The following is a 13,077-nucleotide window of genomic DNA, read 5'->3' on the forward strand; positions in this document are numbered from 1 at the left end:
CTACAAAATATTCAAGTTATCATCAAAGTAAACAAATAAAAGAAAAGGTGTAATGAATAGTAATTCGGAAGTTCTAGGTTAAGTCGGGAACTTTTTTGGTTGTCGAAACATCCGTGTGAAATTTCGGACAGGGGTTATTTGTTTGCCATTTTTGCTTAACTTGAAAGTTTCGGATTAACTCGAAACTTCTGAGTGGTCGGAATTTCAGGTGAGATTCCGACCGAGGGTTCTCTAGTATTTTAGCTTGGATCACCCAAAACTTCCGAGTTGTGACCCGGAATTTTCAGGTGAGGTCAGAAGTCATGATCTTTGCTGGGGATTCCTTCGGCAACGATTCGTGCAAACCTCGCCGATTCCGCACCGGATTCGAGCCTGCGACATCTTCTTCCCCGATGTCAGCCAATCTCTCCGCCCCTTACCATCACATTGTCCATCTGTTGCTCCTCTCTTGGGTTCATAAATATGGTGAGCACCGAGCGTCCTTGCTACACCTTACGTGTATGATGGTTTTTCTTCGGCCTGACGTCAACGCGCATCTCCGCATGCACCAAGCGCCACCGCGCCGTGGCCGGCCATCTTCTGGCCAAGCCGGATAATCGTTTCCTGCTCAGCTAAGTTCCCCGTGAGGTGTTGATGCTGGTGCCACCCTCCCACAAATGGTTGGCATCGCCGTGTACGACGACATTTTGTCACATATTTAAGTGCAATGCATGCATGTATCCGTATCATATAAGTAAAAAAAAAGGACATGAGATGAAAATAGGAAAGGGAGTAGCTGGACTTCATTTCTCTTCTCGCAGCCCACTGTGCCACCTCCTCTTTCCTTTCAGGCACAAGCCAGGCTGCCCTATCAAGCCAACCAAGACGGGCCTACGGTCAGCTTGCTTGCCCCTTCCTCTTTTCGAGTTTTTTTTATTTTTATATTTTTTTGAGTTAAAATTTAAATAAATAGATTCCCGGTGAAAAAATTTGCAAAACTAGACGCCCGCAGCTGTCTCAGGGGGCTGCAGCCCTCTGAGAGGGCGGCTACGGGTCCTAACCACCCCTGAGAGGGCGGTAGGCCTAACCGCCCCCTCAGAGGGCGACAAGAGGGGCTAACCGCCCTCTCAGGGGGCGGTTAGGCTCTGAGGGGGCGGTTAGCCCTAGCCGCCCTCTCAGAGGGCGGTTAGGCTCTGAGGGGGCGGTTAGCCCTAGCCGCCCTCTCAGAGGGCGGTTAGGGCCATTTTTTCCTGTAAAATTAATTTTTTTCCATTTTATCCTCTAAAAATGAATAATTTTTGTAATTAAAGAAATAAAAAAGGAAAGGGTGTAAGGAAATTAAGAAATTAAATTTGGAGTAGGTTATGTAATAACGGGAGAAAAAAATTAGTAATTAGTAGTTGCAGCATTTTACGTGGGTATGGGGTGGGAACGAGGACAAACATAGTATTGAACACATGGTGAAAACATTACAATACACTGTAACCACGACGACACAATAAGGAAATAAAGGTGGCATGTACGGTTCGCACTAAGACCTACTTATTAGTGCGCCGATCCTAATCATAACATACCTTAGGGAAGGAAAGTATGTCGGGTTACATTAGGTACTCTTTACTGCCTGCATCTAGGATACTTTCACTTTCGGAGGGCATCAGGACCTGCCGCCTTAGCACGGCAGGCTCTCTCCCGCTTCCTTTCCCTCTCAGCCTCTTGAGCCTGAGCCACGGTACGGTCGTGCGCCGCCTTCCTCATACGCTCTTCTTCCTCCCGCTTGAGGCGAAGTTCCTCTTGCTGTTGTTCGTACTCCCGACGTGCGTAGGCTTCCCTTCTCCAGCTCATGTTCATGTCGACCCACAGCTTCTGTGAGTCATTTTGCTCATTGTCGAGCCACTGAATAAAATCACAGAGCGGTGGAGGGGACTGAACAAATAGAACAAGATGAGCGGTTAGTAAAAGAGGGTGCGTAATCGGAAGAGATGAGGCGGATATCTGTTACCGTACCAGTCGATAACCAGTTGTTGCATGACGAGGCTTGTCATACTCGTAGTTGGCACACATGAAGAAGCGCAGTCCATAGGTGTATGAGATGTTCTGTGACTCGCGGAACTTACAAAGGTCACCACAGAAGCACATTGGTGGTTCGAGACCTTCAGGTATGGTAGTCCCCCAATGTTTCTTTGGTGGGCTTGATGGAGCTGAGGAAGACATTGCACTTGAGAGATATGAGAAATGAGCGATGCTTCACCGTAAGGAGGTTCGGCTATTTATAGTTGGGGGAGGCAGGAGCATTGAATTCGCTCTTGAAGAAAGGAGTGAGGGCATGGGCGTAGCTGGTGGGAGGAGCATCGGATTCCATCTTGAAGAATGGGAACATTTTGTCATTGCCCATGGTCAGAGATTCCACGTTTATTGGTACCCGTGTTGTCATTTACTGATTTGAAAAAGCTGGGTAGTGTTGTCACATCTAGTTTAAAGCCTGCGGCAGGAGGCATGTGTTGTCAAGTCATGGTTAAAGTTTAGTGCTGTGGTCACTTCTTCATTGAACGTGTCTGAATATGGAATGCATTTATGAAATGCTAAGTCGACCATACAAAGTGAACGTGTCTTAATACATAGGAGTACATCACGAAGCGAATATGCATATGTTAGTTACATAAAATGTAAAATGCTACTCATGCCTCCCTCGTTGCCGTCGCCCGTGCGCCCCATCGTGGTCCCGATGCCGCTGGTTAACCCTCATGTGACCCCTGGAGTAGGTGAGGGGGTCAGGTGGGCCGACGTGTCTGGTAGGCCTAGTAGGGACCACCGGTGTTGAGGGCTCGTTGTGCGTGGGCTGTGTCCGAAGCGGTGCACTGGAAACCTGGGACCGCTGAAGGACATCGTAGTCAGGTGTGCCCCCGAAGAAGTCACGGACGATGTCGTATGCGGTGTTGGGGCCAGCCTCATCCTCCTGACTAGGGTAGGAGGACTGTGAAGGCTCGGCAGGCGTCTATGTGTACTGGCTGGAGGGGCCTGTGAACAAATAATCACGTTAGGTACGAACAATATGGTTTTGAAAGTAGTAGTAAAAAATATATAATTGTACCTGCGTGGTACGACGGTGCAGCAGAAGAAGGCCACGCTGACGTGCCGTAGTACGTTGCGGGGGGGGGGGGGGGGGTAGGGCGTGGGGCCGCCGAAGACGGACCGGCCTCATTACCGAAGTAACCTGAGCATAGTACTAACTTATTTTGCTGAAAGTATTAGAAATTAGGAAGAAGGGTTCCCGGAGTACCTGACTGCGGACGCACAGGGCTCGATCTGCGAGGCTGCGTCGAGACTTGTGCAGACGGACCTAATGAATGTTTAATAACAATAAGTAAAGGATATTGGTCAATATTATTGAAAAGTATAATTCGTACCATGTTGCTCGGACCCTTCAAGACGTGATAGAAGGGGTCGTGTGGGAGCCGACACTGAAGGACGTCGATGCACGTCTAACGGCCGAGACGACTCGGCGTGTACACCACTCGTCCTGGGAGGCGGCCCTGCTACATCTGTGGTAGATCGGTAGGAGGTGAGCTTCAAGGTGCGCGTCGTCTTGTCAAAAACCCGTCTAATGAAGCTCGCAACATCCGACGCACTTAGGTGATGCCCTTGCCGGACGCGGTCCATGGCAGCAGCTGCATCCCTATTTACGTCATAAATGATATCTGTCTGTGTATACGAACAAAAGTGAACAATTAAAGTATACGGTTATGTTCATTCAATATGGAGTACGGACTTCAAAAAGTTACTTACTGCTAAAGCGGCGTCCTCGTCCCAATGCACCGGGTATGTCTCCGTTGTCGATGCGACGTGGGCCCAGACATCTTCAGGGGTGTAGGTGACACGTGTCCACGTACGTGGTACATACCACCGTAGGTACTCCCTGAAGTTCCCCTCGGTGTGGGGATGCGCCTCATCAATGACGTCCTGTAGCGCTAGGGCCCATGTTGCCACGTAAGGGGCCAAACGGTCCGCCCAGAGGTTGCCAGCTGGCTGGCCTTTCCGCGTGTACCTGCATTCATACCACGGCAAATGTAAGTCAAACTGAAACGAAGGTTGCTCAAACTATAATTTTGTAAGTGTACCTGTGGACTTGCAAGGGGACGGTAAGGATGGGGACGAGCGGGAATGCCTGGCGACGGCCAAACTGTCGCATGACGCGGTGCGGTGAGTACTCTTCGACGTAGATGTCGAAGACAAGGGGCGCCTTGGTGAGCCATTACTCCTCGTCGCGGGTGCACAAGGGTGACAAACCCAACCCTGCCCGTGTATGCACAGACCGAACGCTGTATGGCACCCATACCACATCGTTGGGATGTAGCCTGTCGAACTGGGTACGAAAATGCTCGTACGCGCTGCGAGGCTGCTCGTGGGCCCAGTGTGGCTGAGTGACAAACATCAATACAAATATTCAGAGACTAACATAGTACGAACGAAACTGTTAATGTAAAATACGTACCCATCGACGACACCACAGCGAGGCCATTGTGGGCGCGTCCTCGTCCGTCTCGCCGTACCATTCCTCTGGGAACGGGGAGCGATCCACCACCGGCCTGCCTATGGCGAAATGCTCGTACGACCATAGCTGAAGAAGAAGTGGACACCCAGCGAAAGTGGCTAGTGCCTCCTTCTTCGTGCATGCGTCGCAGAGCGCCCGATACGTCGCAGCAAGAACAGCGGATGCCTAGCTGAACTGCGGTACGTCCTCCGCATCAGCGTCCGCTATCGACCGGGCGTACGGCACAAGTGTCCTCGTTACCAGGTGGCCTTGGCCACTAGTGAACATCACCCACCCAAACAACCAAAGGAGGTAGGCCTCCAAATGTCTCGAGACCGCGTATCCGTTGGCGTGTGGGTGTGTGTACGCCGGCTGCATATATGACTGGTGTCAGAAAGGATCATTACGACATACTTTGTTAGTATTCGATAGGTTCCATGTTACTGTACCTGGAACTGTATGATCCACTTCTTCGTTGGCCCTCGTGCATCGGATAAGAACTCAGGCACGTAAGGGGGTGCGTCCGCCTTTCGTTCCACCGGCCCAAATCGCTGATGCATGTCGTTCATCCAGTCAGCCTGCATATCGATGACCCCAACCGCAGCTCCCGCGCAAGCAAGGCCTAAGAGGTAGGAGACGTCATGCAGGGTCGGGATCATCTCTCCGCACGGTAGGTGGAACGTATGTGTCTCCGGCCTCCAACGGTCGACCAGTGCTGCTATCAGCGACCAATCATAGTAGAAACGACGGGCTGCAACCTCGGGGTTCTCCGTCGATCGGGCCTCGACCAACCGGCAAAGCAGTAGGAGTCTGGCCGCTGCCAACCTATAAGTATTGCAGTACATCAATAATATGTAACAACAGTAGTGATATGACAATTTCGTATCAAATTTTTTTAGTACCTGTGGGTCCATCGCTTGTCTACCGTTAGCAGCTCTCCGGGGCCTCGTGGGCGAAACACTCCTAGCTCCGTCTGGTGCTCGGCGGATAAGAAGCTGCGATGCTTCTTGTCCATGGCAGGGTCCAAAAGCTCTGGGGTCGAAGGGTGAGCCATCTCTGCATTTGAAAGACATGTACATTAATACATTGATAAATAAATACAACAACAATATATTTTGAATGCAAATTAACTATATGCGAAATTAACACATATTAAAATGGTACAAAACTAGCTGAACACACATGAAGCTCACCTAGACAACAGGTGCATCACCGCCTGCAGTTTTGGGACAATATTTGTAAGTGTGACCTACTTCATTGCACTGACTGCATCGCTTAATCCTAGGGCCAGCCTCGGATTCATCCATATCGTTGCGAATCCGACGAGTTTGTCTTCGGTGGCCCGGTGCGTTCTTCATCTTTCCCAAATCAGGCACATATATTCTTGCAGGCACTGGGTTACTTGTAAAAGTGTCAACAATGCCGTAACCATACAACTCCTGGTTCCAGGTGTTCAGTACTTGATCTTTCATGAAATATTGTGACACATATTGCCTTGGAAGCATATGGTGCTCCACGCACGCAGTTATGACGTGTGTACAAGGTTTGTGGAGTAATTGTGGCTTCTGACAACTACATATGCATGTCCCACTCCTTAGCACACACTCTTGAACATGCCGCTCACGTCTACCCCCCCTCCGACCCTTATCCCGACACAGGACACTGAACCTGTGCTCTGCAGTGCCCTCTTGATTTGCGCGATGCATGTGGGCCTTCCTATTTGCCTTCTCCATGTACTCACATTGCATCTGGCCGTAAAGCATACGATTGTCCTCCATTACAACCTTAGCAGTTGCATACCGATCAATGAAGTACTTGCAGGTCCCATGCAAAATGCCTTCTACAATTCTAACTAGTGGTAGGGACCTCATTCCTCGCATGACCCAGTTATAAACCTCTGCAAGGTTTGTAGTCATTACTCCATACCTGGCACCACCACTGTCGTACAGCAGAGCCCATTTTTCATTCGGCTCATTGCGTATCCACTGTGAAAAGCTCCTAATAGATGAGCCCGATCTCCTTACAATCTGCAGAGTATCGGTTGGGAGAGGACCGAGAGCTATTGGTTCCTCACCGTTAGGTGCAGCCTCCGCAGTTTGTTTAAGAGTCAGTTCATCAAGTCTTGCCCATAATGCGTTGAACTTACGTTGCTGGTTCTGACTGCACAACTTCTTAAAGAGTTTCATTAATTCTTTGTTTTTAAACTATCTGTAGAAGTTCGCACCCATATGGCGCATGCACCACCTGCTTTTGAGATCTGGCCACTGTACTGGTACACCCCGTCGCACGCTACCGTGTTGCATATCCAGCAAAGCCTGCAACAATCCTGCATGTCTATCATGAATGAGACACACATCTGGTCAGTCAAGAACAATTGCATGCTTCACCCGCTCTAGGAACCAATACCAGCTGTCCCCGTTCTCACTATCCACGAACGCAAACCCTAGTGGCAGGACTTGGTTGTTACCGCCGACCCCTATTGCAGACAAAATCTGCCCTTTGTACTTCCCAATCAGGAATGTTCCATCTAAGCATATGATGGGTCGGTAATATCTAAATGCTTTGATAGTTGCACCGAATGCAAAGAAAGCATGTTGCAACACTCTTTTTCCGCTGTACTCCACATCAGTAGAGGGGTAATGCTTGATATCATAGTAGCTACCTGGATTTCTTGCACAAATTGTGGCTAATTGACGAGGTAGATTGTGATACGAATCTTCATATATACCGAACCTCATCTCAATAGCCTTTTGTTTCGCCCTCCATGCCTTCGCATAGTTTATTGTGTACTGGAACCTTTGCTCAATAGCACGGATTATTGATCGTGGCTCATACCTTAGGTTGTCAACAATCTCTCCGCACATAACATTTGCAATGAAAGCAGAAGACAGGTTCCGGTGGGCGAACTCTATTTCCTCAATGTGACAATTATGTTCCTTAACTATTGAGCATTGCCAGTAGTCTGCCCATTTCCCTCTGAATGCGTGCACCCGCCAAGGGCACTGAGGAAACCAAGCACTTCACATCATACTCTCTTTTACTTGATTTAACAACCTTGAATTGCCTACGAAGAGACAACGACCATAATTTTACTGCATCAAATAACTGCCTCTTTTGTAGGGTACATAACACCCTGTGACACCTCATTCTCATGGTACTGCCACGGTGTCTGGTCAGCCTCGCTAACCACCAACTTCGAAAATTCTTGATCCCGCCACTCTGCAGGAACTGAAGCATTAGCCTCCTCATCAGACGAATCCCCATCGGCAAGGCCTTCCTCCAACTCTTCAGCCTCCAAATCCATATCTTCAATGATGCTAGGGATGTGCTCCCCTTCATCATCTACACCCATCGGCTGCAGCTCTGGAACATCACCAACCTCCTCCCTGGACCCTACATTAGCCGCCTCTGACTCATCTTTCACTGCCTCACTTGGTCCTGCTACTGCTTTTGCAGAGTTCACCTCATTTTGATCTTTCAAATACGCCTCAGCTAATAAAACAAGCGGCAAGCCACGTTCACAGCATATATCTACATACTGCCTCCAAGTTGATGTGGCTTCGATGGGAACAAGCTCACCAAAGTATCCCTGACTAGCACGGCTCAGAATAGCTTTCAACTTCAGCTCATATTGCTGCGGATCCAGTTGGAAAAATCGCATGAGCCATTTGCATACACCCACAATAGTCCTCTCATTAGCCTTACTAAGTCCATTCATGACATGACGAAATCCAGAGAGATCTACACCGTTGGGACCGTACCTAATTTCACCGTCACCATAATATATCTGAAAAATTAATTTATCTGCCATCCCTGTAAACACCCGCAAATATAACCCATGTTAAGACAACAAACTATATTCTGATTATCGGATAAAATAGTTTTTAAATGCTACCCTTTGTTCGCAAATTATTATCTAATGTTGCCTCATACGTCCGCAGGTACAAATAATATACTAAAAACTATATACTACAAATAACATACTGAAAATAATATACTAAAAATAATATTCTATATTTAACTGCTATCGTACCATTTTCTAACTAAATTTGACAATTTTCTAAACCCTAGGTCATAAATGTCTAAAATCTATGTCATATACTACTACTGAACTAATTAACAAAAATAAAAAGGAAAAAAAATTACCTGAATTTTTTCTTCAAATCCACAGCCCAAATGTAGCAGGGCTTCACCGACCTCTCTTCCTCCCCTCTCCTCTCCTCTCTACTTCCCTCTCTTCTCAAATTTCACTTTTTTCCGAATTTTATGAGTTTTTTCCCATTTTTTGAGCTATTTATAGCCGAGAGGGCGCGGAGGGCTGGTGCGGCGCGGCGGGGTGGGCGGAGCCCTTACCGCCCCCTGAGAGGGCGGTAAGGAGCTCTACCCGCCCCCTCAGGGGGCGGTAAGCTCGTGGGCCGGGCGGTAAGGCCCCAGCCGCCCTCTGAGGGGGCGGTTAGGCCTACCGCCCTCTCAGGGGGTGGTTAGGACCCGTAACCGCCCTCTCAGAGGGCTGCGGGCACCTAGTTTTGTAAATATTTTTACCGGGAATCTATTTATTTAAATTTTAACTAAAAAAATATAAAGAAAACTCTCCTCTTTTCCTCTCCATGGCCCATGCGAGCTAGCCCATCTCCACCTTCTCCTCCTTTCTCTCCTACACAACAAGCACAACATACCCGAGCACCCCTGCTCCTTTCTTCTTCATCGAGTCAGCCGCCTCATTGACCAAGCCGTCTCTTGCCCCCTCCGTATCTTCAATGAAACAACCAAATCGCTTATCAAATAACCTCGAATCCGCACAAAACAGAATACCCAATGTAATCTCCCAACAAACTCTATCTCTATCCGCGAAATCCCAAACCGATTTTGATTCGAAATCAAGAGTCTGGCCAGGATAAGCATGCCTCAAGATAATCGGTTTGGGGTGGATCTCTGGGTGTTGGGCTCTTGATCCGCACCTATATATACATGAGGAGGGGCACCTATACAAGAGGATCGATTTTTGGACAGGTCCGCGGAAGTTTTGCTGCCGGAGGAGGAGGGGGGTGGGGCGGAGCTTGTCACATCGTGGCGGTAGCCTTGAGCTGCGCAACCCTCTACTGGCCACCTACCGTTGCCCTGTGCACGCTCTGTTGTGCGCCGACGTGCCCCTGTTGCGCTGCCGTCCTTGATGCTGCCACCACCGATGGGAAATGGAGGGCGGAGCCCTATTTTACATCGAGCTCATTGTTGCCTTGCTGCTGCCCGTTGTACCTAGAGGAGAGGAGGCCGAGGAGAGAATAGGCCGGCGACCCTAGCCACCAAGCTGGCCACATCGCCCCCTTGCTGCCCAATCGCGTCAAGATCCTGCCGTAGAGGGGGCCGAGGGGAGAATATGCCGGAGGCCCTAGCTGTCGAACTGGCCACACCGTCCCTTGCTGCCCAATCATGTCAGGCCCTACCGTACAGGGCTGCAACCCCCTATCACTGCCATTAGCGAGGTATGCCACCATGCTATCAAGCTTAGTCCGGTCAAGCCATCATAGCCGGTGCTCCGGCCATGCCGCGTGCTCTTTCCCTTTCTCTATGTGATTCCCGGCCTTCACGTCAACGTGCTACCGCGCTATGCTCCTGTTCTCTATCTATGCCAACCATCGTGGTGTGAGCGGGTGTTTGATCCAGTTGTGCACTACGATGCGCGTGATCGTGCCCAGTCAATGGTTCTCCCACTTTGTCATGCACCATAGACGCAGGAGCTCAGGCTGTGTTCTATAGAGGCTCCGAGCTCCAGTCATGCGTCGTCGAAGTCTTGTACTCCGGTCATGCTCTAGTGAAGCCCTGGCTCCGATCGTGAGCCATGATAGCCTTTTCGTCGTGTCGTCCGTGCTCGCCGTTGTGCTTCTCACATGTGAATCCAACCACCTCTTTTACTGTCTGTTTGCAATTACACGCCGTAGTGCTTGAACCCAAAAGCCTTTCCGCACTATTATATGTTGCTGGATGAAGTATTCCCGGTTTGGTAGGTGAAGGGCAATTATCTGATACCCTCTGTTTTGCCTGCAATGATGATGTGCTGTTAGCTATTTGTTGTTGCCGCCCTCTCTCCCTGTCTATGGTCGGGGCTAGTATTTCTGATTGTTGTTCTGTTTTTATTTGCTACCCTAGGATCAACTATTCTAGAGAGTGGTGCTATACAGGATCTCATCTTGCATTGTGGTGATGATATGGCTCTCTAGTATTGAGCCCTTTTATTGCCCTGTTACCTAATACTCTTCTATTGTCATTCATAAGCATGGCTGGCTGTGATGCTTTTCATTCACCTCTCTATGGCTTTGATGAGCTTGGCTCCTTTCTGATTGAGCTAGCATATGGTTGTACGGATGCTTTTCTTCTATGACCAAATAGGAGTGTGGCTGCTCATCATATTGTTGTCCTTCTGTTGACTATTGGAGTTGAGCTAACATCTCTGATGTTGATGTAAGCTAAGATTACGAGATTGTTCTTCCTATTGCTATCTAAGGATAGTTATGGAATTCAGAGAATATGTGCCCTTGCAACTGATGCCTTTATGGCTCACCGTGATTACCCCCTTCGCCTTTGTGGCATAGTGCCTGTGTGGCCATCCGATGATGCCCATCTGAAAGAACAGAGTGCCCTTGTGGCTAGAGCCTTCGTGGCACGTAGTGATTACCCTGCCTATGTGGCTTTCGTCTTCATGGAATGTTGCCTTCGGTTGGCCGATGAGGACAAGTCTAAGGCCCAAAAAGGGGGTTAGTGGATCAAGCACGGCATTGGGCTCTTGGTTGTGGCCTTGCTGATACCTTCGGTAGAAGCTATGCGTCGGGTCATGCTCCTAACCCACCTCTTCCTACATACACTATTCTGAGACACATACGAGGCCGATGATGACCCGAGATACATAAACAGTCAAAAAAGCTCATGCTAGACTATTATCCTGTTCCTTTACTATTTTTGATCTCTAATGCTATCACTTTGCTATGCCTTTGTTGCGCATGACTACATCCTTGCAGACTTGGAGACGATCTCGATATGACGACCTCCAGCGCAGCTTAACCAGAGGTAGCACGTAGACGAGCATAATTAACCAAAGTTGCTTTCACGAAGCCCTAGGAACCAAGACGAAGCAATCACCGGATCATTGAGATAGTCAGATTGCATGTGCATTGTGGAGTAACATGTATAATGAGAGAAATTGTACTTTATGAATTCAACATGAATAAATAAAGTTTACACGTTTCCGATTATTACATTTTCTCATCTTTCGTATACTCTGTATACTGGCACGTCCGCAAATATTACATTCAAAGTTAAAAATACAACTCAACGCATGTTTCCCTTGCGTGAAACATGTCGTTCGTCAGAGGCCAAGATCACCATCGTGGTAGTGTGTACGCCGGTAGGAGGCCTGTTGCGGTCAAAGATTTTGACCTGGCCCATGGTCCCTAGCCAGCCCGCGCACCACGTCGCTCCTCCGTGCCACCCAGCCAATAGGTGACGCTCGTGCGTCGGCCCGACCTACGCCGCTGCCAAGCCGACACTACTTTGACCAAGACCACGCTACGCTGCTGCCCCTAAACAGCTTGCCTTCTTCCTCTCCGACACTGCTTCCCCTCTTTGCTCTCCCTTTTGTCGTCGTGGACTCCCGCACCGGCCGAGACCACGCCGTGCTGTTGCGCACCATCCCGCGTTGTGCGCGCATCCCCGCCGCTCAGCTAGCCCAGCCAGCTAGTCTCACCCGTGAGTCGTACCACCGCCGAGCCAACCCGTCTGGCCTAGTTCCTCTTCGGCGCCGCTTCCCCTCTCTGCTCTCCCTTCCACCATCCCGACAGCCCGAGGATGTTCCACCCGCGCGCGCCGCCGCTAGCCTATGCCGTCTAGCCTCAAGTTGTCGCCCGCCACTCAACCGAGAGACCCTGCTAGTCGTCTCCTCCCGCCGCCTGGCCTCTTGCACGTCGGTCACCCCTCCCCCTGCTCCGGCGCCCCCATCCTCTCTCCCTCCGGTCCCTCTCTCCCTCTCCCTATGTGAGCCACCCGCACAAACCAGCGAAAGAGACGACCCGGTCAGCAAAACTAGCTTCCTAAACAGCTAAGAGTGCAAAGTGAGCTAGATTTATGAATCCATAGGGTTAAATAGACAGTTTTAATGTCTAGGGGATTATTCAGACAAATGTGATAATTTAGGGAGTAAAATGGAACTTTTTAAGAGAAAAAGGCTCATGTCCACATGATGAAGATCTAGCGATGGCGTGAGTGAATAGAGGCCGGTGACTTTTCCACCTCATCACACACACGGAGCCTCCACACCACCACAAAAGTGGTATGATTTATAAAACCCAACCCAGGGGAATCAGAACCACAAGTAGATTGTAAAATCCAATCCCATTGTCATAATTTTTTTTCAAAAAATTTCCCTTTTGTTTGTTAGTTTGACCTTGTGCCGTCCGTTGTGGTGCAGTCCTCCTTTCGAGATGCTTCTTCCATTCTGGTTAGTTTGGTGGCCACCAAACACACAATAAAGTACCATTCTTCTTCCGTCCCACCCAATACTACAGCATTTCAGATTTTATTTT

Source organism: Phragmites australis, chromosome 8 (genome assembly GCF_958298935.1).
Source record: "Phragmites australis chromosome 8, lpPhrAust1.1, whole genome shotgun sequence".
In the NCBI taxonomy this organism is placed as follows: Eukaryota; Viridiplantae; Streptophyta; class Magnoliopsida; order Poales; family Poaceae; genus Phragmites; species Phragmites australis.